Source organism: Polypterus senegalus, unplaced genomic scaffold (genome assembly GCF_016835505.1).
Source record: "Polypterus senegalus isolate Bchr_013 unplaced genomic scaffold, ASM1683550v1 scaffold_999, whole genome shotgun sequence".
Taxonomy (NCBI): domain Eukaryota; kingdom Metazoa; phylum Chordata; class Cladistia; order Polypteriformes; family Polypteridae; genus Polypterus; species Polypterus senegalus.
This window is the reverse complement of record NW_024384521.1, coordinates 1-26497: the sequence shown is the minus strand read 5'-3', so window position 1 is coordinate 26497 and position 26497 is coordinate 1. Positions and strand designations below refer to the sequence as shown.

At 38.0% G+C, this 26497-nt stretch overlaps 19 non-coding genes across 19 annotated transcripts; all 19 read left to right on the top strand.

Annotated features, from left to right (window-relative positions):
* The first annotated feature begins 239 nt into the window (after nt 1-239).
* Nucleotides 240-311, top strand: trnak-cuu. Its single transcript has one exon. It is a non-coding gene; the product is annotated as a tRNA-Lys (tRNA).
* Nucleotides 312-6988: 6677 nt separating this feature from the next.
* On the top strand, nt 6989-7061 carry trnak-cuu. Its single transcript has one exon. It is a non-coding gene; the product is annotated as a tRNA-Lys (tRNA).
* A 657-nt stretch (nt 7062-7718) lies between these two features.
* Nucleotides 7719-7792, top strand: trnai-aau. The gene has a single exon. It is a non-coding gene; the product is annotated as a tRNA-Ile (tRNA).
* A 935-nt stretch (nt 7793-8727) lies between these two features.
* Nucleotides 8728-8800, top strand: trnak-cuu. Its single transcript has one exon. It is a non-coding gene; the product is annotated as a tRNA-Lys (tRNA).
* A 665-nt stretch (nt 8801-9465) lies between these two features.
* On the top strand, nt 9466-9541 carry trnai-aau. The gene has a single exon. It is a non-coding gene; the product is annotated as a tRNA-Ile (tRNA).
* Nucleotides 9542-10479: 938 nt separating this feature from the next.
* On the top strand, nt 10480-10552 carry trnak-cuu. The gene has a single exon. It is a non-coding gene; the product is annotated as a tRNA-Lys (tRNA).
* Nucleotides 10553-11216: 664 nt separating this feature from the next.
* trnai-aau lies at nt 11217-11290 on the top strand. Its single transcript has one exon. It is a non-coding gene; the product is annotated as a tRNA-Ile (tRNA).
* A 939-nt stretch (nt 11291-12229) lies between these two features.
* Nucleotides 12230-12302, top strand: trnak-cuu. The gene has a single exon. It is a non-coding gene; the product is annotated as a tRNA-Lys (tRNA).
* Nucleotides 12303-12954: 652 nt separating this feature from the next.
* On the top strand, nt 12955-13034 carry trnai-aau. Its single transcript has one exon. It is a non-coding gene; the product is annotated as a tRNA-Ile (tRNA).
* Nucleotides 13035-13974: 940 nt separating this feature from the next.
* On the top strand, nt 13975-14047 carry trnak-cuu. Its single transcript has one exon. It is a non-coding gene; the product is annotated as a tRNA-Lys (tRNA).
* A 1679-nt stretch (nt 14048-15726) lies between these two features.
* trnak-cuu lies at nt 15727-15799 on the top strand. The gene has a single exon. It is a non-coding gene; the product is annotated as a tRNA-Lys (tRNA).
* Nucleotides 15800-17465: 1666 nt separating this feature from the next.
* On the top strand, nt 17466-17538 carry trnak-cuu. The gene has a single exon. It is a non-coding gene; the product is annotated as a tRNA-Lys (tRNA).
* Nucleotides 17539-19202: 1664 nt separating this feature from the next.
* On the top strand, nt 19203-19275 carry trnak-cuu. Its single transcript has one exon. It is a non-coding gene; the product is annotated as a tRNA-Lys (tRNA).
* A 1669-nt stretch (nt 19276-20944) lies between these two features.
* Nucleotides 20945-21017, top strand: trnak-cuu. The gene has a single exon. It is a non-coding gene; the product is annotated as a tRNA-Lys (tRNA).
* Nucleotides 21018-21676: 659 nt separating this feature from the next.
* On the top strand, nt 21677-21751 carry trnai-aau. Its single transcript has one exon. It is a non-coding gene; the product is annotated as a tRNA-Ile (tRNA).
* Nucleotides 21752-22692: 941 nt separating this feature from the next.
* trnak-cuu lies at nt 22693-22765 on the top strand. The gene has a single exon. It is a non-coding gene; the product is annotated as a tRNA-Lys (tRNA).
* A 656-nt stretch (nt 22766-23421) lies between these two features.
* On the top strand, nt 23422-23499 carry trnai-aau. Its single transcript has one exon. It is a non-coding gene; the product is annotated as a tRNA-Ile (tRNA).
* Nucleotides 23500-24436: 937 nt separating this feature from the next.
* Nucleotides 24437-24509, top strand: trnak-cuu. Its single transcript has one exon. It is a non-coding gene; the product is annotated as a tRNA-Lys (tRNA).
* A 653-nt stretch (nt 24510-25162) lies between these two features.
* On the top strand, nt 25163-25235 carry trnai-aau. Its single transcript has one exon. It is a non-coding gene; the product is annotated as a tRNA-Ile (tRNA).
* The last annotated feature ends 1262 nt before the right edge of the window (nt 25236-26497 follow it).

Here is a 26497-nt window from a genome sequence, read left to right as displayed (position 1 = left end):
GGATTGCCTCATCCGTCCACATTACTGCGTGAAGTTGACAATAGCGCAGATTATCGATGGATCGCTACAATCTCTCAGGAGCAGGAGGATGGTTAACTTCTGTTGCAAACGCGCAAATGTTTCTTTTAAAATGCAACGTCTGTGACTCATCCGCAGCACTAGTGAGCAGGCAGGCGAAGCCAGATTAATTCACTTCCATATAAAATCTGACAGAGGCACGTGGTACACCCATTTCTGTGGCCCGGCTAGCTCAGTCGGTGAGCATGAGACTCTTAATCTCAGGGTCGTGGGTTCGAGCCCCACGTTGGGCGGTTTAGTCCTTTTCCTTTGAAGGAAATGACTTCTTAATCTGAAAATTCATAGATAAGTCTACGGTCGTATTTGTCAATCAGCTCTATCCAAACTTAAATAGGCCTACACGCTGCAAGAGTCTAGCAAGTAACAAAATGTCACATCGTGCTCTCATTCTGAACTTTTCATTTGTCTGATATCCCAGGTTTCAATAAATGAATGCAGAGAGTGCAGGAAACAACTGCTCAAAGTACAGAAATGTGTGAAAATTGAGACTTTAGATTTGATCCAGTCTTGAGCGTAACGGCTTAACCATTGTCTGTGTGGAGACATGAACGTTTGCCAAAAAAACAAAGAGAGCCTTTCCGCTCTTCACTGTGATGAAAATAGGAAATTATCAAACAATGATTAAAGAGTGGATTGCTTAGAATAAATTGATTTTCATTTTGTCACGCTTCTTCTATATGCTGCACAGAAGGTATCCTCGGATTCATGGACAAGGAAAACCACATGATGAACTCGGAAATGATAGAAGATTACTATGGATAGATAAAGATATTATAATCATGATAGATGTAAAGACATCGAAATTAACAGGAAGGACAGGTTTTTTAACAAAGGTTTGATGGGGCAATTGCCGTTAGTCAGTTGTAATGGCTGGTTATCGATGGAGTCAGATCCTAGAGGGAGATGGTTAATCTTATCACGCTAATTGTTTTTTGTTACGCATATACTAGTTCAGCATCTGATGTTTGCAGTTAATAAATTAATTACTTTATAAATCATTTGTACATCACAACTTTCTATTCATTTTGCCTCGGCAACTTAATTAGAAATAGAATCTCATTCACCCAGAGTGCAAAATGACGTCCACCAAACACCAATGAGCCCTAGTCTTTCAATTTTAGCAAAGATTGTGCAGACTAAATTCCTTAAATCTTTTAAAAGTAATCAATCCACTTTCACCTTAATTAGGCCAACGTCATAAAGTGTCAAACAACAGAATAGCACACGTCATGAGGACTTTTGTAGAATCGAGGTTTCAATAAATATGAGAAGGCAAAGAGACAAATCCAGTCCATTGAACTTTCCTGAAGAAAATGAGATTGATCATCTTTGAGAACTGGGAAAATGTCTGTGAATTTACTTTGGGTTAAATGAATTACAAAAGAGCGATTTCTCTCTTCATGTAGAAAAGAGTAAGACGAAGGCATAATAAACATGATTAATATCGTCAATTTAGAAAATTGAAATATTTTAGTCATTACTTAAATCTAGAAGAGGACTTAACTTTTGACGGAAAATACATAAATTCGAAATGTAGAATCGATTATAAGAGACGTACATTAGATATCATAAATGAAGAGCAGTGGTAGACCAATTGAGACGATAGTGATCGTCTAATTTAAGATGAAAGGAAGATTTTAACAACAGTTTGAGGGGATTGGCGTTTAGAATAGTTTAACTGGTGACAACTACTGCATGTTGCGAAGTGATCCAACTTGAATCGACAATTAACACTGGTAACTTGTTAAGGTTGTGCTCATAATTATATTGTTTTCAGTTCTCATAGATTTCATAATTTAAAACATAGTTTTAAGAAAATTTTTAAATTGACTTAGGCTTTGCATTCAGTTTGAGCTCTGCACTTTTTGAAAGAATACTCCATCTTTCACCCAATAACAAAAAGACTGCTTCCTCCAACTTGAATCAGATCAGCAAATTCATATGATTAAATCATTACAGATTTAGATTTTCATCTTTACATCTATTTTAAAGAAATTTATATTTACATTACATTCTAAGAAACTTCATCAAAGATTAAAAAAACGAATAGACCAGATAGAAGAAGAAGTAAAGAAAGAAGTAGAAGAATGAGATAACAAATGAATAAATAAGAAATCATTGCCCTTTAATTTTGAAAGGAGAATAAAATTATGTCAGTCTTGAAAGAAACGATGTGGTAAAATAAGTCAAGGTCGAGTTCCTCGTGGGCAGTAACGGAGAGTGTATCACACGGTTTAATTTAGGTATATCACGCTTACTTAGGTAGTACCTCAATCGAAGAATTGAATGAAATTATCAATGTCCCTTATGCTGAAATACATTGGCGCAAATTTTTCAGGTCTCAATCTCTCAATGGATAGGATGGTTCAGCTCTTGATTCAAGTCCAAATGTACTTAGAAAGCAGTCATCTGCAATTCCATGCCAATTGAGGCAAGGACTATTATATTCACTTAAATTACGAGGAATTGTACCCATTCTGTGCGGCAGGTAACTCAAGTGGAGCAGAGATTATAATAGGACGTGTGGAGAGCACCTAGGGGGAAGAGATTGCTTTAAGGAATACTGTAATTAAAATCATGCAGGATACTTCTGGGAAAAGAAGCTCTATCAAGCTTGAAAGACCTAATAATCAGGTAAGGTACACTCCCTTGGCCATTAGGAGTACTTTTCATTCTGAATTCAATACAATAATGAATGCAAGGACAACAGGCCACAGTGAAGGTAATTAATGGGATTAGTGAAGTTACCATTGCTTTATGTTCCATGATGTAGGAAAAAAAACAAAAGCTTTAAAGTTCTACTTGAATCAACTGTAAAGGAAGATAAATATCATGTCTAAATAGAATGAACTTTTTTCTCAGCAGATAATTCTTAAGATTAAGGTATGACAGTAGAATCAAGTCTTCGAATAATTGATGATTGAACTAGATCATAAATAGCAGAGCTCGATTGATAGAAAGAATCAGAAATTTAAAAATAAGGTGTTAAGGTATGGATTTGCTTTGCTTAGATTTGTGAATGAATCGAGAAACAGTTAGTAGAAAGGTTACAATGAGGAAGTTAAGCACAGTATATTAACAGTTTTCCATACATACTCTTAGTTTTCATTTCCAGTGATTTAATTGAAATAACAGTGAATTTAAGAAAAATTGTGATTAGAAATTTATATTCAGTTTGCAGTCACTTGATAATAACATCCGTTTACAAGTAAACACTTAATATTCATGTAAACTGAAGGGAATTATGAAATATAATGATTTAAATAAATTTTTAATGCGATTTTCTTCATTATTTGAAAGATAGGATTAATTCTTACCCTTCATTCAGAAACTAATGTAAATTCAAACCAGAGAGAAGAAGATGAGAATGAAGAGATGAAATGATAAACAAGTTTTAATTAAAATAAAATATTCATAAATTTCCTGGAGAGAAAACAATTATAGTCAGTTTAGGAACATCATTGAAAAGAAGTTAGTCCAGTTCTCCGTGGGCAGAAATGAGTATCACGATACCTTTAATTTCAACCTTCGTTAACTTAGTCTGATAGAATGCCACAAATAGGGATTTCCTAAACCATTACAATTAAGGTTGACATACTGCTGTGAGTAATTTTCCAGAGCAGAGAGTTAACTCTGAAGTGGGCGATTAACATTTAAAATGACGTGGGCATCCCATACTGATGAGTGGCAGACCAATTAATCATTCCAAAATCTGCGCAGAGGTGTACCATTTCGCGCAGTTCGAGGCATGGTTACATTCAGGTAGGGTTCAAAATCTTGGCAGTAATCTATCACTGAGGAATACTTGCTATTAAAATTAAGTAATTACGAGGTGTTAAAGCCACAGCGATGGCCTCAGCTGATTAATAACATCAAATCAGTCATTTGATACATTTCTTAATACCCGTTCAATAAATATGAGAATCAATCACTTCAAATCGATTTGAATGGCTTTAATTTGATCAGTTGGACAAGCTTTCACATTTGGAATGAGTTTAATAAAAAAAGAAGAATCAGCATGTTGAGACTTGATTTAAAAAATAAGTAAGAATTTACATGTTATGTGGATCTTAAATAAGAATTTAATCTAATTTAAACTGTTATAATTATATAAGTATCCCGAGTCATGAATAAAGCATTAATGAAAGATATAAGATATGAATTGACGATATAGATAGATAAGGAAAGATGAAACTAATGAATGATGATAGGATAGATCAGAATTTAATAGATGAAAGAATTTCTTTAAAGAGGTTGATTTTAATTGCGGATTGGAGTTATTAGCAGTGTAGGAAGCATATTCGACAGTGCTACTCATGCAGCAATTAAACGGTTACTTGTTAAGTTTGTTTCCTGCATATTACCTTAGGGTTTTCATTCATCCTGCAGATTTTACATTTAAATTAAAACTATGAGTTTTAGAAAAACATTTTTTAACATTCAACAAACTTTCATTCAGTTTTCCGGAACTTTAATTAGTATATATCAACTCCATCTTCACCAAGTTAGAAAAATCAATCCATCAGACCTCAGTGAGCCCTATTTAAATCAATTAAAAGAATCTTCTATTATTTTTTTAAGATATATTTTATATAGTTATTCAAAAATTAATTCAAATTCAAAAATGATTAACAGAGAAAGGAAAGGAGAGAGAGAGGAGAGAAATAACAATAATAAATATAAATCATGCCCATTAATTCTAAGAAAAAAATTAACACATTGGAAGAACATGGAAAATAGTAAGGTCACATACGGAGATTATAGTAATCACAGGATTTATTTATCCCCAAGGTAATGAGAAGGCACCTGGCCAAAATCGGGATTACACTTGCAATAGAATATGGATTATGTCGGAACCCATGTGTAGTGCTGTACAAGCTTAAAGCTTTTTAAGCAGCCTTGCATAGGGACTGGAGAAATTCTTATTAAATCAAGTGGAATTTTTCTGCCATTCGGGTAAGGCTCTATCTCAGGTGTAGCGGATTTCCTTCCTTGAAAAATGATTCTTTCTGAAATCCAAGTGAAATCAGGATAATCAAAGCTGTAATAAAGCTAATACTTAATAAATCCGTTACATCAGGGTATGATTATCGGCATTTGAAAATTATCGGTTTCAATGAAGAAGAAAGATAAAATTAATAATTTAATTGAGTTCATTTTGAGTATGACGTTGCAAAAGAAGAAGACTTCTTTCTGAAAAAATAAAGAGAAATTCAAATGATAGTATGATTGTAAGAAAAATTATACATTTATTTAAGATGTAAGAGACAGATTTTAAAGAAATCTTAATCTGAAAATTCGCAAGATAAGTCTAGCGATCGTATTCGTCAAAGCTCTATCCAAACTTAAATAGGCCTACACGCTGCAAGAGTCTAGCAAGTAACAAAATGTCCACATCGTGCTCATTCTGAACTTTTCATTTGTCTGATATCCCAGGTTTCAATAAATGAATGCAGAGAGTGCAGGAAACAACTGCTCAAAGTACAGAAATGTGTGAAAATTGAGACTTTAGATTTGATCCAGTCTTGAACGTAACGCTTAGCCATTGTCTGTGTGGAGACATGAACGTTTTGCCAAAAAAAAAAAAAAAGAACGAGCCTTTCCGTCTCTTCACTGTGATATGAAAAGAAATGAAGGAGAGAAATTATCAAACAATGATTAAAGAGTGGATTGCTTAGAATAAATTGATTTTCATTTTCGTCACGCTTCTTCTATATGCTGCACAGAAGGTATCCTCGGATTCATGGACAAGGAAAACCACATGATGAACTCGGAAATGATAGATAGATAGATAGATAGATAGATAGATAGATAGATAGATAGATAGATAGATAGATCGATATTTAAAGCAGTGAAAGGACAGATTTTTAACAAGAGGTTTGATGGGGCAGATTGGCGGTTAGCTCAGTTGGTTAGAGCGTGGTGCTAATAACGCCAAGGTCGCGGGTTCGATCCCGTGCGGGCCAGCAGCAATATTATCAACACTGGTTACTTGTTTAAGGTTTGTTTCCATCGCATACTTACCTTAGGGTTTTTTCATTCATCCTGCATGATTTTACATTTAAATTAAAACTAATTGAGTTTTAGAGAAAAAACATTTATTTAACATTCAACAAACTTTCTATTCAGTTTTGCCTCGGCAACTTTAATTGAAATGAATATCGCTCCATCATTCACCCAGAGTAGACAAAAATGACAGTCCATCCAGAACACTCAAGTGCAGCCCTCAGTCTGTGATCAATTTATAGCAAAGTAATCTGTGCAAGATAGCGATATTCTCTCTTTACAATCTATTTTAAAAGATAGAATTATATTCACGTTTTACCCTTTCATTCTAAGCAAACTGTACATGTCAAAGTTTCAAAACACACAGAGAGAGAGAGAGAGAGAGAGAGAGAGAGAGAGAGAGAGAGAGGGAGAGAGAGAGAGAGAAGGAAATAAACAAATGAATAAATATAAAATCCATTGCCCCATTTAACTTTCCTGGAAGGGAAGAAAACAAAATATATATCAGTCAGTCTTAGGAAAGAAACCATGTGGTAAAATAAGTTCAAGGTCACAGTTCTCTCGTGGGCAGTTAACATGGAAGTGTATCCACGAGCCGCTTTAATTTCATACCTCTCAGCTGTAACTGTAGGGTAAGCTGACACTCAACAGGCCACAAATAGGACGGATTGCCTCATCCGTCCACATTACTGCGTGAAGTTGACAATAGCGCAGATTATCGATGGATCGCTACAATCTCTCAGGAGCAGGAGGATGGTTAACTTCTGTTGCAAACGCGCAAATGTTTCTTTTAAAAATGCAACGTCTGTGACTCATCCGCAGCACTAGTGAGCAGGCAGGCGAAGCCAGATTAATTCACTTCCATATAAATCTGACAGAGGCACGTGGTACACCCATTTCTGTGGCCCGGCTAGCTCAGTCGGTAGAGCATGAGACTCTTAATCTCAGGGTCGTGGGTTCGAGCCCCACGTTGGGCGGTTTAGTCCTTTTCCTTTGAAGGAAATGACTTCTTAATCTGAAAATTCGCAAGATAAGTCTAGCGATCGTATTCGTCAAAGCTCTATCCAAACTTAAATAGGCCTACACGCTGCAAGAGTCTAGCAAGTAACAAAATGTCCACATCGTGCTCATTCTGAACTTTTCATTTGTCTGATATCCCAGGTTTCAATAAATGAATGCAGAGAGTGCAGGAAACAACTGCTCAAAGTACAGAAATGTGTGAAAATTGAGACTTTAGATTTGATCCAGTCTTGAACGTAACGCTTAGCCATTGTCTGTGTGGAGACATGAACGTTTTGCCAAAAAAAAAAAAAGAACGAGCCTTTCCGTCTCTTCACTGTGATATGAAAAGAAATGAAGGAGAGAAATTATCAAACAATGATTAAAGAGTGGATTGCTTAGAATAAATTGATTTTCATTTTCGTCACGCTTCTTCTATATGCTGCACAGAAGGTATCCTCGGATTCATGGACAAGGAAAACCACATGATGAACTCGGAAATGATAGAAAGATTGATAGATAGATAGATAGATAGATAGATAGATAGATAGATAGATAGATAGATAGATAGATCGATCGCAAATTTAAAGCAGTGAAAGGACAGATTTTTTAACAAGAGGTTTGATGGGGCAGATTGGCCGGTTAGCTCAGTTGGTTAGAGCGTGGTGCTAATAACGCCAAGGTCGCGGTTCGATCCCGTGCGGGCCAGCAGCAATATTATCAACACTGGTTACTTGTTTAAGGTTTGTTTCCATCGCATACTTACCTTAGGGTTTTTTCATTCATCCTGCATGATTTTACATTTAAATTAAAACTAATTGAGTTTTAGAGAAAAAACATTTATTTAACATTCAACAAACTTTCTATTCAGTTTTGCCTCGGCAACTTTAATTGAAATGAATATCGCTCCATCATTCACCCAGAGTAGACAAAAATGACAGTCCATCCAGAACACTCAAGTGCAGCCCTCAGTCTGTGATCAATTTATAGCAAAGTAATCTGTGCAAGATAGCGATATTCTCTCTTTACAATCTATTTTAAAAGATAGAATTATATTCACGTTTTACCCTTTCATTCTAAGCAAACTGTACATGTCAAAGTTTCAAAAACACACAGAGAGATAGACACAGAGAGAGAGAGAGAGAGAGAGAGAGAGAGAGAGAGAGAGAGAATAAACAAATGAATAAATATAAAATCCATTGCCCCATTTAACTTTCCTGGAAGGGAAGAAAACAAAATATATATCAGTCAGTCTTAGGAAAGAAACCATGTGGTAAAATAAGTTCAAGGTCACAGTTCTCTCGTGGGCAGTTAACATGGAAGTGTATCCACGAGCCGCTTTAATTTCATACCTCTCAGCTGTAACTGTAGGGTAAGCTGACACTCAACAGGCCACAAATAGGACGGATTGCCTCATCCGTCCACATTACTGCGTGAAGTTGACAATAGCGCAGATTATCGATGGATCGCTACAATCTCTCAGGAGCAGGAGGATGGTTAACTTCTGTTGCAAACGCGCAAATGTTTCTTTTAAAAATGCAACGTCTGTGACTCATCCGCAGCACTAGTGAGCAGGCAGGCGAAGCCAGATTAATTCACTTCCATATAAATCTGACAGAGGCACGTGGTACACCCATTTCTGTGGCCCGGCTAGCTCAGTCGGTAGAGCATGAGACTCTTAATCTCAGGGTCGTGGGTTCGAGCCCCACGTTGGGCGGTTTAGTCCTTTTCCTTTGAAGGAAATGACTTCTTAATCTGAAAATTCGCAAGATAAGTCTAGCGATCGTATTCGTCAAAGCTCTATCCAAACTTAAATAGGCCTACACGCTGCAAGAGTCTAGCAAGTAACAAAATGTCCACATCGTGCTCATTCTGAACTTTTCATTTGTCTGATATCCCAGGTTTCAATAAATGAATGCAGAGAGTGCAGGAAACAACTGCTCAAAGTACAGAAATGTGTGAAAATTGAGACTTTAGATTTGATCCAGTCTTGAACGTAACGCTTAGCCATTGTCTGTGTGGAGACATGAACGTTTTGCCAAAAAAAAAAAAAGAACGAGCCTTTCCGTCTCTTCACTGTGATATGAAAAGAAATGAAGGAGAGAAATTATCAAACAATGATTAAAGAGTGGATTGCTTAGAATAAATTGATTTTCATTTTCGTCACGCTTCTTCTATATGCTGCACAGAAGGTATCCTCGGATTCATGGACAAGGAAAACCACATGATGAACTCGGAAATGATAGAAAGATTGATAGATAGATAGATAGATAGATAGATAGATAGATAGATAGATAGATAGATAGATAGATAGATAGATCGATCAAATTTAAAGCAGTGAAAAGACAGATTTTTTAACAAGAGGTTTGTTGGGGCAGATTGGCGGTTAGCTCAGTTGGTTAGAGCGTGGTGCTAATAACGCCAAGGTCGCGGTTCGATCCCGTGCGGGCCAGCAGCAATATTATCAACACTGGTTACTTGTTTAAGGTTTGTTTCCATCGCATACTTACCTTAGGGTTTTTTCATTCATCCTGCATGATTTTACATTTAAATTAAAACTAATTGAGTTTTAGAGAAAAAACATTTATTTAACATTCAACAAACTTTCTATTCAGTTTTGCCTCGGCAACTTTAATTGAAATGAATATCGCTCCATCATTCACCCAGAGTAGACAAAAATGACAGTCCATCCAGAACACTCAAGTGCAGCCCTCAGTCTGTGATCAATTTATAGCAAAGTAATCTGTGCAAGATAGCGATATTCTCTCTTTACAATCTATTTTAAAAGATAGAATTATATTCACGTTTTACCCTTTCATTCTAAGCAAACTGTACATGTCAAAGTTTCAAAAACACACAGAGAGATAGACACAGAGAGAGAGAGAGAGAGAGAGAGAGAGAGAGAGAGAGAGAGAGAGAGGAAATAAACAAATGAATAAATATAAAATCCATTGCCCCATTTAACTTTCCTGGAAGGGAAGAAAACAAAATATATATCAGTCAGTCTTAGGAAAGAAACCATGTGGTAAAATAAGTTCAAGGTCACAGTTCTCTCGTGGGCAGTTAACATGGAAGTGTATCCACGAGCCGCTTTAATTTCATACCTCTCAGCTGTAACTGTAGGGTAAGCTGACACTCAACAGGCCACAAATAGGACGGATTGCCTCATCCGTCCACATTACTGCGTGAAGTTGACAATAGCGCAGATTATCGATGGATCGCTACAATCTCTCAGGAGCAGGAGGATGGTTAACTTCTGTTGCAAACGCGCAAATGTTTCTTTTAAAAATGCAACGTCTGTGACTCATCCGCAGCACTAGTGAGCAGGCAGGCGAAGCCAGATTAATTCACTTCCATATAAATCTGACAGAGGCACGTGGTACACCCATTTCTGTGGCCCGGCTAGCTCAGTCGGTAGAGCATGAGACTCTTAATCTCAGGGTCGTGGGTTCGAGCCCCACGTTGGGCGGTTTAGTCCTTTTCCTTTGAAGGAAATGACTTCTTAATCTGAAAATTCGCAAGATAAGTCTAGCGATCGTATTCGTCAAAGCTCTATCCAAACTTAAATAGGCCTACACGCTGCAAGAGTCTAGCAAGTAACAAAATGTCCACATCGTGCTCATTCTGAACTTTTCATTTGTCTGATATCCCAGGTTTCAATAAATGAATGCAGAGAGTGCAGGAAACAACTGCTCAAAGTACAGAAATGTGTGAAAATTGAGACTTTAGATTTGATCCAGTCTTGAACGTAACGCTTAGCCATTGTCTGTGTGGAGACATGAACGTTTTGCCAAAAAAAAAAAAAAAGAACGAGCCTTTCCGTCTCTTCACTGTGATATGAAAAGAAATGAAGGAGAGAAATTATCAAACAATGATTAAAGAGTGGATTGCTTAGAATAAATTGATTTTCATTTTCGTCACGCTTCTTCTATATGCTGCACAGAAGGTATCCTCGGATTCATGGACAAGGAAAACCACATGATGAACTCGGAAATGATAGAAAGATTGATAGATAGATAGATAGATAGATAGATAGATAGATAGATAGATAGATAGATAGATAGATCGATCGATCGCAAATTTAAAGCAGTGAAAGGACAGATTTTTTAACAAGAGGTTTGATGGGGCAGATTGGCCGGTTAGCTCAGTTGGTTAGAGCGTGGTGCTAATAACGCCAAGGTCGCGGTTCGATCCCGTGCACGGGCCAGCAGCAATATTATCAACACTGGTTACTTGTTTAAGGTTTGTTTCCATCGCATACTTACCTTAGGGTTTTTTCATTCATCCTGCATGATTTTACATTTAAATTAAAACTAATTGAGTTTTAGAGAAAAAACATTTATTTAACATTCAACAAACTTTCTATTCAGTTTTGCCTCGGCAACTTTAATTGAAATGAATATCGCTCCATCATTCACCCAGAGTAGACAAAAATGACAGTCCATCCAGAACACTCAAGTGCAGCCCTCAGTCTGTGATCAATTTATAGCAAAGTAATCTGTGCAAGATAGCGATATTCTCTCTTTACAATCTATTTTAAAAGATAGAATTATATTCACGTTTTACCCTTTCATTCTAAGCAAACTGTACATGTCAAAGTTTCAAAAACACACAGAGAGATAGACACAGAGAGAGAGAGAGAGAGAGAGAGAGAGAGAGAGAGAGAGAGAGAAATAAACAAATGAATAAATATAAAATCCATTGCCCCATTTAACTTTCCTGGAAGGGAAGAAAACAAAATATATATCAGTCAGTCTTAGGAAAGAAACCATGTGGTAAAATAAGTTCAAGGTCACAGTTCTCTCGTGGGCAGTTAACATGGAAGTGTATCCACGAGCCGCTTTAATTTCATACCTCTCAGCTGTAACTGTAGGGTAAGCTGACACTCAACAGGCCACAAATAGGACGGATTGCCTCATCCGTCCACATTACTGCGTGAAGTTGACAATAGCGCAGATTATCGATGGATCGCTACAATCTCTCAGGAGCAGGAGGATGGTTAACTTCTGTTGCAAACGCGCAAATGTTTCTTTTAAAAATGCAACGTCTGTGACTCATCCGCAGCACTAGTGAGCAGGCAGGCGAAGCCAGATTAATTCACTTCCATATAAATCTGACAGAGGCACGTGGTACACCCATTTCTGTGGCCCGGCTAGCTCAGTCGGTAGAGCATGAGACTCTTAATCTCAGGGTCGTGGGTTCGAGCCCCACGTTGGGCGGTTTAGTCCTTTTCCTTTGAAGGAAATGACTTCTTAATCTGAAAATTCGCAAGATAAGTCTAGCGATCGTATTCGTCAAAGCTCTATCCAAACTTAAATAGGCCTACACGCTGCAAGAGTCTAGCAAGTAACAAAATGTCCACATCGTGCTCATTCTGAACTTTTCATTTGTCTGATATCCCAGGTTTCAATAAATGAATGCAGAGAGTGCAGGAAACAACTGCTCAAAGTACAGAAATGTGTGAAAATTGAGACTTTAGATTTGATCCAGTCTTGAACGTAACGCTTAGCCATTGTCTGTGTGGAGACATGAACGTTTTGCCAAAAAAAAAAAAAAGAACGAGCCTTTCCGTCTCTTCACTGTGATATGAAAAGAAATGAAGGAGAGAAATTATCAAACAATGATTAAAGAGTGGATTGCTTAGAATAAATTGATTTTCATTTTCGTCACGCTTCTTCTATATGCTGCACAGAAGGTATCCTCGGATTCATGGACAAGGAAAACCACATGATGAACTCGGAAATGATAGAAAGATTGATAGATAGATAGATAGATAGATAGATAGATAGATAGATAGATAGATAGATAGATAGATAGATAGATCAAATTTAAAGCAGTGAAAGGACAGATTTTTAACAAGAGGTTTGATGGGGCAGATTGGCGGTTAGCTCAGTTGGTTAGAGCGTGGTGCTAATAACGCCAAGGTCGCGGGTTCGATCCCGTGCGTGCCAGCAGCAATATTATCAACACTGGTTACTTGTTTAAGGTTTGTTTCCATCGCATACTTACCTTAGGGTTTTTTCATTCATCCTGCATGATTTTACATTTAAATTAAAACTAATTGAGTTTTAGAGAAAAACATTTATTTAACATTCAACAAACTTTCTATTCAGTTTTGCCTCGGCAACTTTAATTGAAATGAATATCGCTCCATCATTCACCCAGAGTAGACAAAAATGACAGTCCATCCAGAACACTCAAGTGCAGCCCTCAGTCTGTGATCAATTTATAGCAAAGTAATCTGTGCAAGATAGCGATATTCTCTCTTTACAATCTATTTTAAAAGATAGAATTATATTCACGTTTTACCCTTTCATTCTAAGCAAACTGTACATGTCAAAGTTTCAAAAACACACAGAGAGATAGACACAGAGAGAGAGAGAGAGAGAGAGAGAGAGAGAGAGAGAGAGAGAGAAAAATAAACAAATGAATAAATATAAAATCCATTGCCCCATTTAACTTTCCTGGAAGGGAAGAAAACAAAATATATATCAGTCAGTCTTAGGAAAGAAACCATGTGGTAAAATAAGTTCAAGGTCACAGTTCTCTCGTGGGCAGTTAACATGGAAGTGTATCCACGAGCCGCTTTAATTTCATACCTCTCAGCTGTAACTGTAGGGTAAGCTGACACTCAACAGGCCACAAATAGGACGGATTGCCTCATCCGTCCACATTACTGCGTGAAGTTGACAATAGCGCAGATTATCGATGGATCGCTACAATCTCTCAGGAGCAGGAGGATGGTTAACTTCTGTTGCAAACGCGCAAATGTTTCTTTTAAAAATGCAACGTCTGTGACTCATCCGCAGCACTAGTGAGCAGGCAGGCGAAGCCAGATTAATTCACTTCCATATAAATCTGACAGAGGCACGTGGTACACCCATTTCTGTGGCCCGGCTAGCTCAGTCGGTAGAGCATGAGACTCTTAATCTCAGGGTCGTGGGTTCGAGCCCCACGTTGGGCGGTTTAGTCCTTTTCCTTTGAAGGAAATGACTTCTTAATCTGAAAATTCGCAAGATAAGTCTAGCGATCGTATTCGTTCGTCAAAGCTCTATCCAAACTTAAATAGGCCTACACGCTGCAAGAGTCTAGCAAGTAACAAAATGTCCACATCGTGCTCATTCTGAACTTTTCATTTGTCTGATATCCCAGGTTTCAATAAATGAATGCAGAGAGTGCAGGAAACAACTGCTCAAAGTACAGAAATGTGTGAAAATTGAGACTTTAGATTTGATCCAGTCTTGAACGTAACGCTTAGCCATTGTCTGTGTGGAGACATGAACGTTTTGCCAAAAAAAAAAAAAAAAAAGAACGAGCCTTTCCGTCTCTTCACTGTGATATGAAAAGAAATGAAGGAGAGAAATTATCAAACAATGATTAAAGAGTGGATTGCTTAGAATAAATTGATTTTCATTTTCGTCACGCTTCTTCTATATGCTGCACAGAAGGTATCCTCGGATTCATGGACAAGGAAAACCACATGATGAACTCGGAAATGATAGAAAGATTGATAGATAGATAGATAGATAGATAGATAGATAGATAGATAGATAGATAGATAGATCGATCGCAAATTTAAAGCAGTGAAAGGACAGATTTTTTAACAAGAGGTTTGATGGGGCAGATTGGCGGTTAGCTCAGTTGGTTAGAGCGTGGTGCTAATAACGCCAAGGTCGCGGGTTCGATCCCGTGCGGGCCAGCAGCAATATTATCAACACTGGTTACTTGTTTAAGGTTTGTTTCCATCGCATACTTACCTTAGGGTTTTTTCATTCATCCTGCATGATTTTACATTTAAATTAAAACTAATTGAGTTTTAGAGAAAAAACATTTATTTAACATTCAACAAACTTTCTATTCAGTTTTGCCTCGGCAACTTTAATTGAAATGAATATCGCTCCATCATTCACCCAGAGTAGACAAAAATGACAGTCCATCCAGAACACTCAAGTGCAGCCCTCAGTCTGTGATCAATTTATAGCAAAGTAATCTGTGCAAGATAGCGATATTCTCTCTTTACAATCTATTTTAAAAGATAGAATTATATTCACGTTTTACCCTTTCATTCTAAGCAAACTGTACATGTCAAAGTTTCAAAAACACACAGAGAGATAGACACAGAGAGAGAGAGAGAGAGAGAGAGAGAGAGAGAGAGAGAGAGAGAGAGAAAATAAACAAATGAATAAATATAAAATCCATTGCCCCATTTAACTTTCCTGGAAGGGAAGAAAACAAAATATATATCAGTCAGTCTTAGGAAAGAAACCATGTGGTAAAATAAGTTCAAGGTCACAGTTCTCTCGTGGGCAGTTAACATGGAAGTGTATCCACGAGCCGCTTTAATTTCATACCTCTCAGCTGTAACTGTAGGGTAAGCTGACACTCAACAGGCCACAAATAGGACGGATTGCCTCATCCGTCCACATTACTGCGTGAAGTTGACAATAGCGCAGATTATCGATGGATCGCTACAATCTCTCAGGAGCAGGAGGATGGTTAACTTCTGTTGCAAACGCGCAAATGTTTCTTTTAAAAATGCAACGTCTGTGACTCATCCGCAGCACTAGTGAGCAGGCAGGCGAAGCCAGATTAATTCACTTCCATATAAATCTGACAGAGGCACGTGGTACACCCATTTCTGTGGCCCGGCTAGCTCAGTCGGTAGAGCATGAGACTCTTAATCTCAGGGTCGTGGGTTCGAGCCCCACGTTGGGCGGTTTAGTCCTTTTCCTTTGAAGGAAATGACTTCTTAATCTGAAAATTCGCAAGATAAGTCTAGCGATCGTATTCGTCAAAGCTCTATCCAAACTTAAATAGGCCTACACGCTGCAAGAGTCTAGCAAGTAACAAAATGTCCACATCGTGCTCATTCTGAACTTTTCATTTGTCTGATATCCCAGGTTTCAATAAATGAATGCAGAGAGTGCAGGAAACAACTGCTCAAAGTACAGAAATGTGTGAAAATTGAGACTTTAGATTTGATCCAGTCTTGAACGTAACGCTTAGCCATTGTCTGTGTGGAGACATGAACGTTTTGCCAAAAAAAAAAAAGAACGAGCCTTTCCGTCTCTTCACTGTGATATGAAAAGAAATGAAGGAGAGAAATTATCAAACAATGATTAAAGAGTGGATTGCTTAGAATAAATTGATTTTCATTTTCGTCACGCTTCTTCTATATGCTGCACAGAAGGTATCCTCGGATTCATGGACAAGGAAAACCACATGATGAACTCGGAAATGATAGAAAGATTGATAGATAGATAGATAGATAGATAGATAGATAGATATAGATAGATAGATAGATCGATCGCAAATTTAAAGCAGTGAAAGGACAGATTTTTTAACAAGAGGTTTGATGGGGCAGATTGGCGGTTAGCTCAGTTGGTTAGAGCGTGGTGCTAATAACGCCAAGGTCGCGGGTTCGATCCCGTGTACGGGCCAGCAGCAATATTATCAACACTGGTTACTTGTTTAAGGTTTGTTTCCATCGCATACTTACCTTAGGGTTTTTTCATTCATCCTGCATGATTTTACATTTAAATTAAAACTAATTGAGTTTTAGAGAAAAAACATTTATTTAACATTCAACAAACTTTCTATTCAGTTTTGCCTCGGCAACTTTAATTGAAATGAATATCGCTCCATCATTCACCCAGAGTAGACAAAAATGACAGTCCATCCAGAACACTCAAGTGCAGCCCTCAGTCTGTGATCAATTTATAGCAAAGTAATCTGTGCAAGATAGCGATATTCTCTCTTTACAATCTATTTTAAAAGATAGAATTATATTCACGTTTTACCCTTTCATTCTAAGCAAACTGTACATGTCAAAGTTTCAAAAACACACAGAGAGATAGACACAGAGAGAGAGAGAGAGAGAGAGAGAGAGAGAGAGAGAGAGAGAAGGAAATAAACAAATGAATAAATATAAAATCCATTGCCCCATTTAACTTTCCTGGAAGGGAAGAAAACAAAATATATATCAGTCAGTCTTAGGAAAGAAACCATGTGGTAAAATAAGTTCAAGGTCACAGTTCTCTCGTGGGCAGTTAACATGGAAGTGTATCCACGAGCCGCTTTAATTTCATACCTCTCAGCTGTAACTGTAGGGTAAGCTGACACTCAACAGGCCACAAATAGGACGGATTGCCTCATCCGTCCACATTACTGCGTGAAGTTGACAATAGCGCAGATTATCGATGGATCGCTACAATCTCTCAGGAGCAGGAGGATGGTTAACTTCTGTTGCAAACGCGCAAATGTTTCTTTTAAAAATGCAACGTCTGTGACTCATCCGCAGCACTAGTGAGCAGGCAGGCGAAGCCAGATTAATTCACTTCCATATAAATCTGACAGAGGCACGTGGTACACCCATTTCTGTGGCCCGGCTAGCTCAGTCGGTAGAGCATGAGACTCTTAATCTCAGGGTCGTGGGTTCGAGCCCCACGTTGGGCGGTTTAGTCCTTTTCCTTTGAAGGAAATGACTTCTTAATCTGAAAATTCGCAAGATAAGTCTAGCGATCGTATTCGTCAAAGCTCTATCCAAACTTAAATAGGCCTACACGCTGCAAGAGTCTAGCAAGTAACAAAATGTCCACATCGTGCTCATTCTGAACTTTTCATTTGTCTGATATCCCAGGTTTCAATAAATGAATGCAGAGAGTGCAGGAAACAACTGCTCAAAGTACAGAAATGTGTGAAAATTGAGACTTTAGATTTGATCCAGTCTTGAACGTAACGCTTAGCCATTGTCTGTGTGGAGACATGAACGTTTTGCCAAAAAAAAAAAAAAGAACGAGCCTTTCCGTCTCTTCACTGTGATATGAAAAGAAATGAAGGAGAGAAATTATCAAACAATGATTAAAGAGTGGATTGCTTAGAATAAATTGATTTTCATTTTCGTCACGCTTCTTCTATATGCTGCACAGAAGGTATCCTCGGATTCATGGACAAGGAAAACCACATGATGAACTCGGAAATGATAGAAAGATTGATAGATAGATAGATAGATAGATAGATAGATAGATAGATAGATAGATAGATCGATCGCAAATTTAAAGCAGTGAAAGGACAGATTTTTAACAAGAGGTTTGATGGGGCAGATTGGCGGTTAGCTCAGTTGGTTAGAGCGTGGTGCTAATAACGCCAAGGTCGCGGGTTCGATCCCGTCACGGGCCAGCAGCAATATTATCAACACTGGTTACTTGTTTAAGGTTTGTTTCCATCGCATACTTACCTTAGGGTTTTTTCATTCATCCTGCATGATTTTACATTTAAATTAAAACTAATTGAGTTTTAGAGAAAAAACATTTATTTAACATTCAACAAACTTTCTATTCAGTTTTGCCTCGGCAACTTTAATTGAAATGAATATCGCTCCATCATTCACCCAGAGTAGACAAAAATGACAGTCCATCCAGAACACTCAAGTGCAGCCCTCAGTCTGTGATCAATTTATAGCAAAGTAATCTGTGCAAGATAGCGATATTCTCTCTTTACAATCTATTTTAAAAGATAGAATTATATTCACGTTTTACCCTTTCATTCTAAGCAAACTGTACATGTCAAAGTTTCAAAAACACACAGAGAGATAGACACAGAGAGAGAGAGAGAGAGAGAGAGAGGGAGAGAGAGAGAGAGAAGGAAATAAACAAATGAATAAATATAAAATCCATTGCCCCATTTAACTTTCCTGGAAGGGAAGAAAACAAAATATATATCAGTCAGTCTTAGGAAAGAAACCATGTGGTAAAATAAGTTCAAGGTCACAGTTCTCTCGTGGGCAGTTAACATGGAAGTGTATCCACGAGCCGCTTTAATTTCATACCTCTCAGCTGTAACTGTAGGGTAAGCTGACACTCAACAGGCCACAAATAGGACGGATTGCCTCATCCGTCCACATTACTGCGTGAAGTTGACAATAGCGCAGATTATCGATGGATCGCTACAATCTCTCAGGAGCAGGAGGATGGTTAACTTCTGTTGCAAACGCGCAAATGTTTCTTTTAAAAATGCAACGTCTGTGACTCATCCGCAGCACTAGTGAGCAGGCAGGCGAAGCCAGATTAATTCACTTCCATATAAATCTGACAGAGGCACGTGGTACACCCATTTCTGTGGCCCGGCTAGCTCAGTCGGTAGAGCATGAGACTCTTAATCTCAGGGTCGTGGGTTCGAGCCCCACGTTGGGCGGTTTAGTCCTTTTCCTTTGAAGGAAATGACTTCTTAATCTGAAAATTCGCAAGATAAGTCTAGCGATCGTATTCGTCAAAGCTCTATCCAAACTTAAATAGGCCTACACGCTGCAAGAGTCTAGCAAGTAACAAAATGTCCACATCGTGCTCATTCTGAACTTTTCATTTGTCTGATATCCCAGGTTTCAATAAATGAATGCAGAGAGTGCAGGAAACAACTGCTCAAAGTACAGAAATGTGTGAAAATTGAGACTTTAGATTTGATCCAGTCTTGAACGTAACGCTTAGCCATTGTCTGTGTGGAGACATGAACGTTTTGCCAAAAAAAAAAAAAAGAACGAGCCTTTCCGTCTCTTCACTGTGATATGAAAAGAAATGAAGGAGAGAAATTATCAAACAATGATTAAAGAGTGGATTGCTTAGAATAAATTGATTTTCATTTTCGTCACGCTTCTTCTATATGCTGCACAGAAGGTATCCTCGGATTCATGGACAAGGAAAACCACATGATGAACTCGGAAATGATAGAAAGATTGATAGATAGATAGATAGATAGATAGATAGATAGATAGATAGATAGATAGATAGATCGATCGCAAATTTAAAGCAGTGAAAGGACAGATTTTTTAACAAGAGGTTTGATGGGGCAGATTGGCGGTTAGCTCAGTTGGTTAGAGCGTGGTGCTAATAACGCCAAGGTCGCGGGTTCGATCCCGTGGGCCAGCAGCAATATTATCAACACTGGTTACTTGTTTAAGGTTTGTTTCCATCGCATACTTACCTTAGGGTTTTTTCATTCATCCTGCATGATTTTACATTTAAATTAAAACTAATTGAGTTTTAGAGAAAAAACATTTATTTAACATTCAACAAACTTTCTATTCAGTTTTGCCTCGGCAACTTTAATTGAAATGAATATCGCTCCATCATTCACCCAGAGTAGACAAAAATGACAGTCCATCCAGAACACTCAAGTGCAGCCCTCAGTCTGTGATCAATTTATAGCAAAGTAATCTGTGCAAGATAGCGATATTCTCTCTTTACAATCTATTTTAAAAGATAGAATTATATTCACGTTTTACCCTTTCATTCTAAGCAAACTGTACATGTCAAAGTTTCAAAAACACACAGAGAGATAGACACAGAGAGAGAGAGAGAGAGAGAGAGAGAGAGAGAGGAGAGAGAGAGAGAGAAATAAACAAATGAATAAATATAAAATCCATTGCCCCATTTAACTTTCCTGGAAGGGAAGAAAACAAAATATATATCAGTCAGTCTTAGGAAAGAAACCATGTGGTAAAATAAGTTCAAGGTCACAGTTCTCTCGTGGGCAGTTAACATGGAAGTGTATCCACGAGCCGCTTTAATTTCATACCTCTCAGCTGTAACTGTAGGGTAAGCTGACACTCAACAGGCCACAAATAGGACGGATTGCCTCATCCGTCCACATTACTGCGTGAAGTTGACAATAGCGCAGATTATCGATGGATCGCTACAATCTCTCAGGAGCAGGAGGATGGTTAACTTCTGTTGCAAACGCGCAAATGTTTCTTTTAAAAATGCAACGTCTGTGACTCATCCGCAGCACTAGTGAGCAGGCAGGCGAAGCCAGATTAATTCACTTCCATATAAATCTGACAGAGGCACGTGGTACACCCATTTCTGTGGCCCGGCTAGCTCAGTCGGTAGAGCATGAGACTCTTAATCTCAGGGTCGTGGGTTCGAGCCCCACGTTGGGCGTTATAGTCCTTTTCCTTTGAAGGAAATGACTTCTTAATCTGAAAATTCGCAAGATAAGTCTAGCGATCGTATTCGTCAAAGCTCTATCCAAACTTAAATAGGCCTACACGCTGCAAGAGTCTAGCAAGTAACAAAATGTCCACATCGTGCTCATTCTGAACTTTTCATTTGTCTGATATCCCAGGTTTCAATAAATGAATGCAGAGAGTGCAGGAAACAACTGCTCAAAGTACAGAAATGTGTGAAAATTGAGACTTTAGATTTGATCCAGTCTTGAACGTAACGCTTAGCCATTGTCTGTGTGGAGACATGAACGTTTTGCCAAAAAAAAAAAAAAGAACGAGCCTTTCCGTCTCTTCACTGTGATATGAAAAGAAATGAAGGAGAGAAATTATCAAACAATGATTAAAGAGTGGATTGCTTAGAATAAATTGATTTTCATTTTCGTCACGCTTCTTCTATATGCTGCACAGAAGGTATCCTCGGATTCATGGACAAGGAAAACCACATGATGAACTCGGAAATGATAGAAAGATTGATAGATAGATAGATAGATAGATAGATAGATAGATAGATAGATAGATAGATAGATAGATCGATCGCAAATTTAAAGCAGTGAAAGGACAGATTTTTTAACAAGAGGTTTGATGGGGCAGATTGGCCGGTTAGCTCAGTTGGTTAGAGCGTGGTGCTAATAACGCCAAGGTCGCGGGTTCGATCCCGTGTACGGGCCAGCAGCAATATTATCAACACTGGTTACTTGTTTAAGGTTTGTTTCCATCGCATACTTACCTTAGGGTTTTTTCATTCATCCTGCATGATTTTACATTTAAATTAAAACTAATTGAGTTTTAGAGAAAAAACATTTATTTAACATTCAACAAACTTTCTATTCAGTTTTGCCTCGGCAACTTTAATTGAAATGAATATCGCTCCATCATTCACCCAGAGTAGACAAAAATGACAGTCCATCCAGAACACTCAAGTGCAGCCCTCAGTCTGTGATCAATTTATAGCAAAGTAATCTGTGCAAGATAGCGATATTCTCTCTTTACAATCTATTTTAAAAGATAGAATTATATTCACGTTTTACCCTTTCATTCTAAGCAAACTGTACATGTCAAAGTTTCAAAAACACACAGAGAGATAGACACAGAGAGAGAGAGAGAGAGAGAGAGAGAGAGAGAGAGAGAGAGAAGGAAATAAACAAATGAATAAATATAAAATCCATTGCCCCATTTAACTTTCCTGGAAGGGAAGAAAACAAAATATATATCAGTCAGTCTTAGGAAAGAAACCATGTGGTAAAATAAGTTCAAGGTCACAGTTCTCTCGTGGGCAGTTAACATGGAAGTGTATCCACGAGCCGCTTTAATTTCATACCTCTCAGCTGTAACTGTAGGGTAAGCTGACACTCAACAGGCCACAAATAGGACGGATTGCCTCATCCGTCCACATTACTGCGTGAAGTTGACAATAGCGCAGATTATCGATGGATCGCTACAATCTCTCAGGAGCAGGAGGATGGTTAACTTCTGTTGCAAACGCGCAAATGTTTCTTTTAAAAATGCAACGTCTGTGACTCATCCGCAGCACTAGTGAGCAGGCAGGCGAAGCCAGATTAATTCACTTCCATATAAATCTGACAGAGGCACGTGGTACACCCATTTCTGTGGCCCGGCTAGCTCAGTCGGTAGAGCATGAGACTCTTAATCTCAGGGTCGTGGGTTCGAGCCCCACGTTGGGCGGTTTAGTCCTTTTCCTTTGAAGGAAATGACTTCTTAATCTGAAAATTCGCAAGATAAGTCTAGCGATCGTATTCGTCAAAGCTCTATCCAAACTTAAATAGGCCTACACGCTGCAAGAGTCTAGCAAGTAACAAAATGTCCACATCGTGCTCATTCTGAACTTTTCATTTGTCTGATATCCCAGGTTTCAATAAATGAATGCAGAGAGTGCAGGAAACAACTGCTCAAAGTACAGAAATGTGTGAAAATTGAGACTTTAGATTTGATCCAGTCTTGAACGTAACGCTTAGCCATTGTCTGTGTGGAGACATGAACGTTTTGCCAAAAAAAAAAAAAAGAACGAGCCTTTCCGTCTCTTCACTGTGATATGAAAAGAAATGAAGGAGAGAAATTATCAAACAATGATTAAAGAGTGGATTGCTTAGAATAAATTGATTTTCATTTTCGTCACGCTTCTTCTATATGCTGCACAGAAGGTATCCTCGGATTCATGGACAAGGAAAACCACATGATGAACTCGGAAATGATAGAAAGATTGATAGATAGATAGATAGATAGATAGATAGATAGATAGATAGATAGATAGATAGATAGATCGCAAATTTAAAGCAGTGAAAGGACAGATTTTTTAACAAGAGGTTTGTTGGGGCAGATTGGCGGTTAGCTCAGTTGGTTAGAGCGTGGTGCTAATAACGCCAAGGTCGCGGGTTCGATCACCGTGCGGGCCAGCAGCAATATTATCAACACTGGTTACTTGTTTAAGGTTTGTTTCCATCGCATACTTACCTTAGGGTTTTTTCATTCATCCTGCATGATTTTACATTTAAATTAAAACTAATTGAGTTTTAGAGAAAAAACATTTATTTAACATTCAACAAACTTTCTATTCAGTTTTGCCTCGGCAACTTTAATTGAAATGAATATCGCTCCATCATTCACCCAGAGTAGACAAAAATGACAGTCCATCCAGAACACTCAAGTGCAGCCCTCAGTCTGTGATCAATTTATAGCAAAGTAATCTGTGCAAGATAGCGATATTCTCTCTTTACAATCTATTTTAAAAGATAGAATTATATTCACGTTTTACCCTTTCATTCTAAGCAAACTGTACATGTCAAAGTTTCAAAAACACACAGAGAGATAGACACAGAGAGAGAGAGAGAGAGAGAGAGAGAGAGAGAGAGAGAGAGAGAAGGAAATAAACAAATGAATAAATATAAAATCCATTGCCCCATTTAACTTTCCTGGAAGGGAAGAAAACAAAATATATATCAGTCAGTCTTAGGAAAGAAACCATGTGGTAAAATAAGTTCAAGGTCACAGTTCTCTCGTGGGCAGTTAACATGGAAGTGTATCCACGAGCCGCTTTAATTTCATACCTCTCAGCTGTAACTGTAGGGTAAGCTGACACTCAACAGGCCACAAATAGGACGGATTGCCTCATCCGTCCACATTACTGCGTGAAGTTGACAATAGCGCAGATTATCGATGGATCGCTACAATCTCTCAGGAGCAGGAGGATGGTTAACTTCTGTTGCAAACGCGCAAATGTTTCTTTTAAAAATGCAACGTCTGTGACTCATCCGCAGCACTAGTGAGCAGGCAGGCGAAGCCAGATTAATTCACTTCCATATAAATCTGACAGAGGCACGTGGTACACCCATTTCTGTGGCCCGGCTAGCTCAGTCGGTAGAGCATGAGACTCTTAATCTCAGGGTCGTGGGTTCGAGCCCCACGTTGGGCGTTTAGTCCTTTTCCTTTGAAGGAAATGACTTCTTAATCTGAAAATTCGCAAGATAAGTCTAGCGATCGTATTCGTCAAAGCTCTATCCAAACTTAAATAGGCCTACACGCTGCAAGAGTCTAGCAAGTAACAAAATGTCCACATCGTGCTCATTCTGAACTTTTCATTTGTCTGATATCCCAGGTTTCAATAAATGAATGCAGAGAGTGCAGGAAACAACTGCTCAAAGTACAGAAATGTGTGAAAATTGAGACTTTAGATTTGATCCAGTCTTGAACGTAACGCTTAGCCATTGTCTGTGTGGAGACATGAACGTTTTGCCAAAAAAAAAAAAAGAACGAGCCTTTCCGTCTCTTCACTGTGATATGAAAAGAAATGAAGGAGAGAAATTATCAAACAATGATTAAAGAGTGGATTGCTTAGAATAAATTGATTTTCATTTTCGTCACGCTTCTTCTATATGCTGCACAGAAGGTATCCTCGGATTCATGGACAAGGAAAACCACATGATGAACTCGGAAATGATAGAAAGATTGATAGATAGATAGATAGATAGATAGATAGATAGATAGATAGATAGATAGATAGATCGATCGCAAATTTAAAGCAGTGAAAGGACAGATTTTTTAACAAGAGGTTTGATGGGGCAGATTGGCCGGTTAGCTCAGTTGGTTAGAGCGTGGTGCTAATAACGCCAAGGTCGCGGGTTCGATCCCGTGCGGGCCAGCAGCAATATTATCAACACTGGTTACTTGTTTAAGGTTTGTTTCCATCGCATACTTACCTTAGGGTTTTTTCATTCATCCTGCATGATTTTACATTTAAATTAAAACTAATTGAGTTTTAGAGAAAAAACATTTATTTAACATTCAACAAACTTTCTATTCAGTTTTGCCTCGGCAACTTTAATTGAAATGAATATCGCTCCATCATTCACCCAGAGTAGACAAAAATGACAGTCCATCCAGAACACTCAAGTGCAGCCCTCTCTAGCTGTACTTTAGGTACGACATCACAGCCCATGACGGATTCCCATCCGTCCCACTGGTGAATGACACGCCATTACGATGGTAAACTCTCAGGAGCAAGGTGGTTATTCTTTGCAAAAAGTTTCTTTCAGTCGAAAGGCACTTGGAGGGCGAGCTTTTCACTTCCAAAAATTGACAGAGGCAGTGGTCCCTTTGTCCTACCAGTCTAAAGAGTTTAATCTCGGTTTTAAGCCTTCTGTTTGTCACTTGAAGGAGTTAATCAGAAAACTGGGATCGTATCTAAAATAATAAATGGGCGCTCAAAGTCTAAATACAAATTCTAAGTATAACTTTTCATTGTCGTATCCAATTTGATAGAATTCTGCAGTAAGTACAAATTATGAGACTTTAGATTTATCCAGTCTTAAACTGACACCATTGTCTTTGTGGAGACTGAGCTTTCCAAAAAAAAAAAACAGCCTTTCGTCTCTTCATGATATAAGAAAAAGGAGGTATCAAAAATATTAAATGGATTTTAGAATAAATTGTTTCTTTTATCCGCTTCTTCTTATGTGCAGAATATCTCGTTTGACAAGAAAACCATATGAACTCGGAAGGAAATGAAGAAGATGATAGATAATGAATAGATGAATAGATAATAGTTATAAATTTAAAGCTAAGGACAGATTTTTAACAAGAGTTTGAGGGGCTTCGGTTAGCAGTTGTTAGGCTGGTGCTAATAGAGGTCGGTTCGATCCGTGCAAGACAATATTATCAACATGGTTATTGTTTGTTTGTTTAGCTACTTACTTGGGTTTTCATTCATCCTGCATGATTTTACATTAAATAAAACTAATTGGTTTTGAGAAACATTTATTTACATCAAACTTTCTTTCAGTTTGCCTCGCAAAATTGAAATAATTTTCCACTTACAGTAGACAAAATATATCAGTTACCCAATTCATTAAGCTGTGAATATGTAATCCCGGAAGAAAAAGAAAAAAAAAAAAAGGGGGAAAA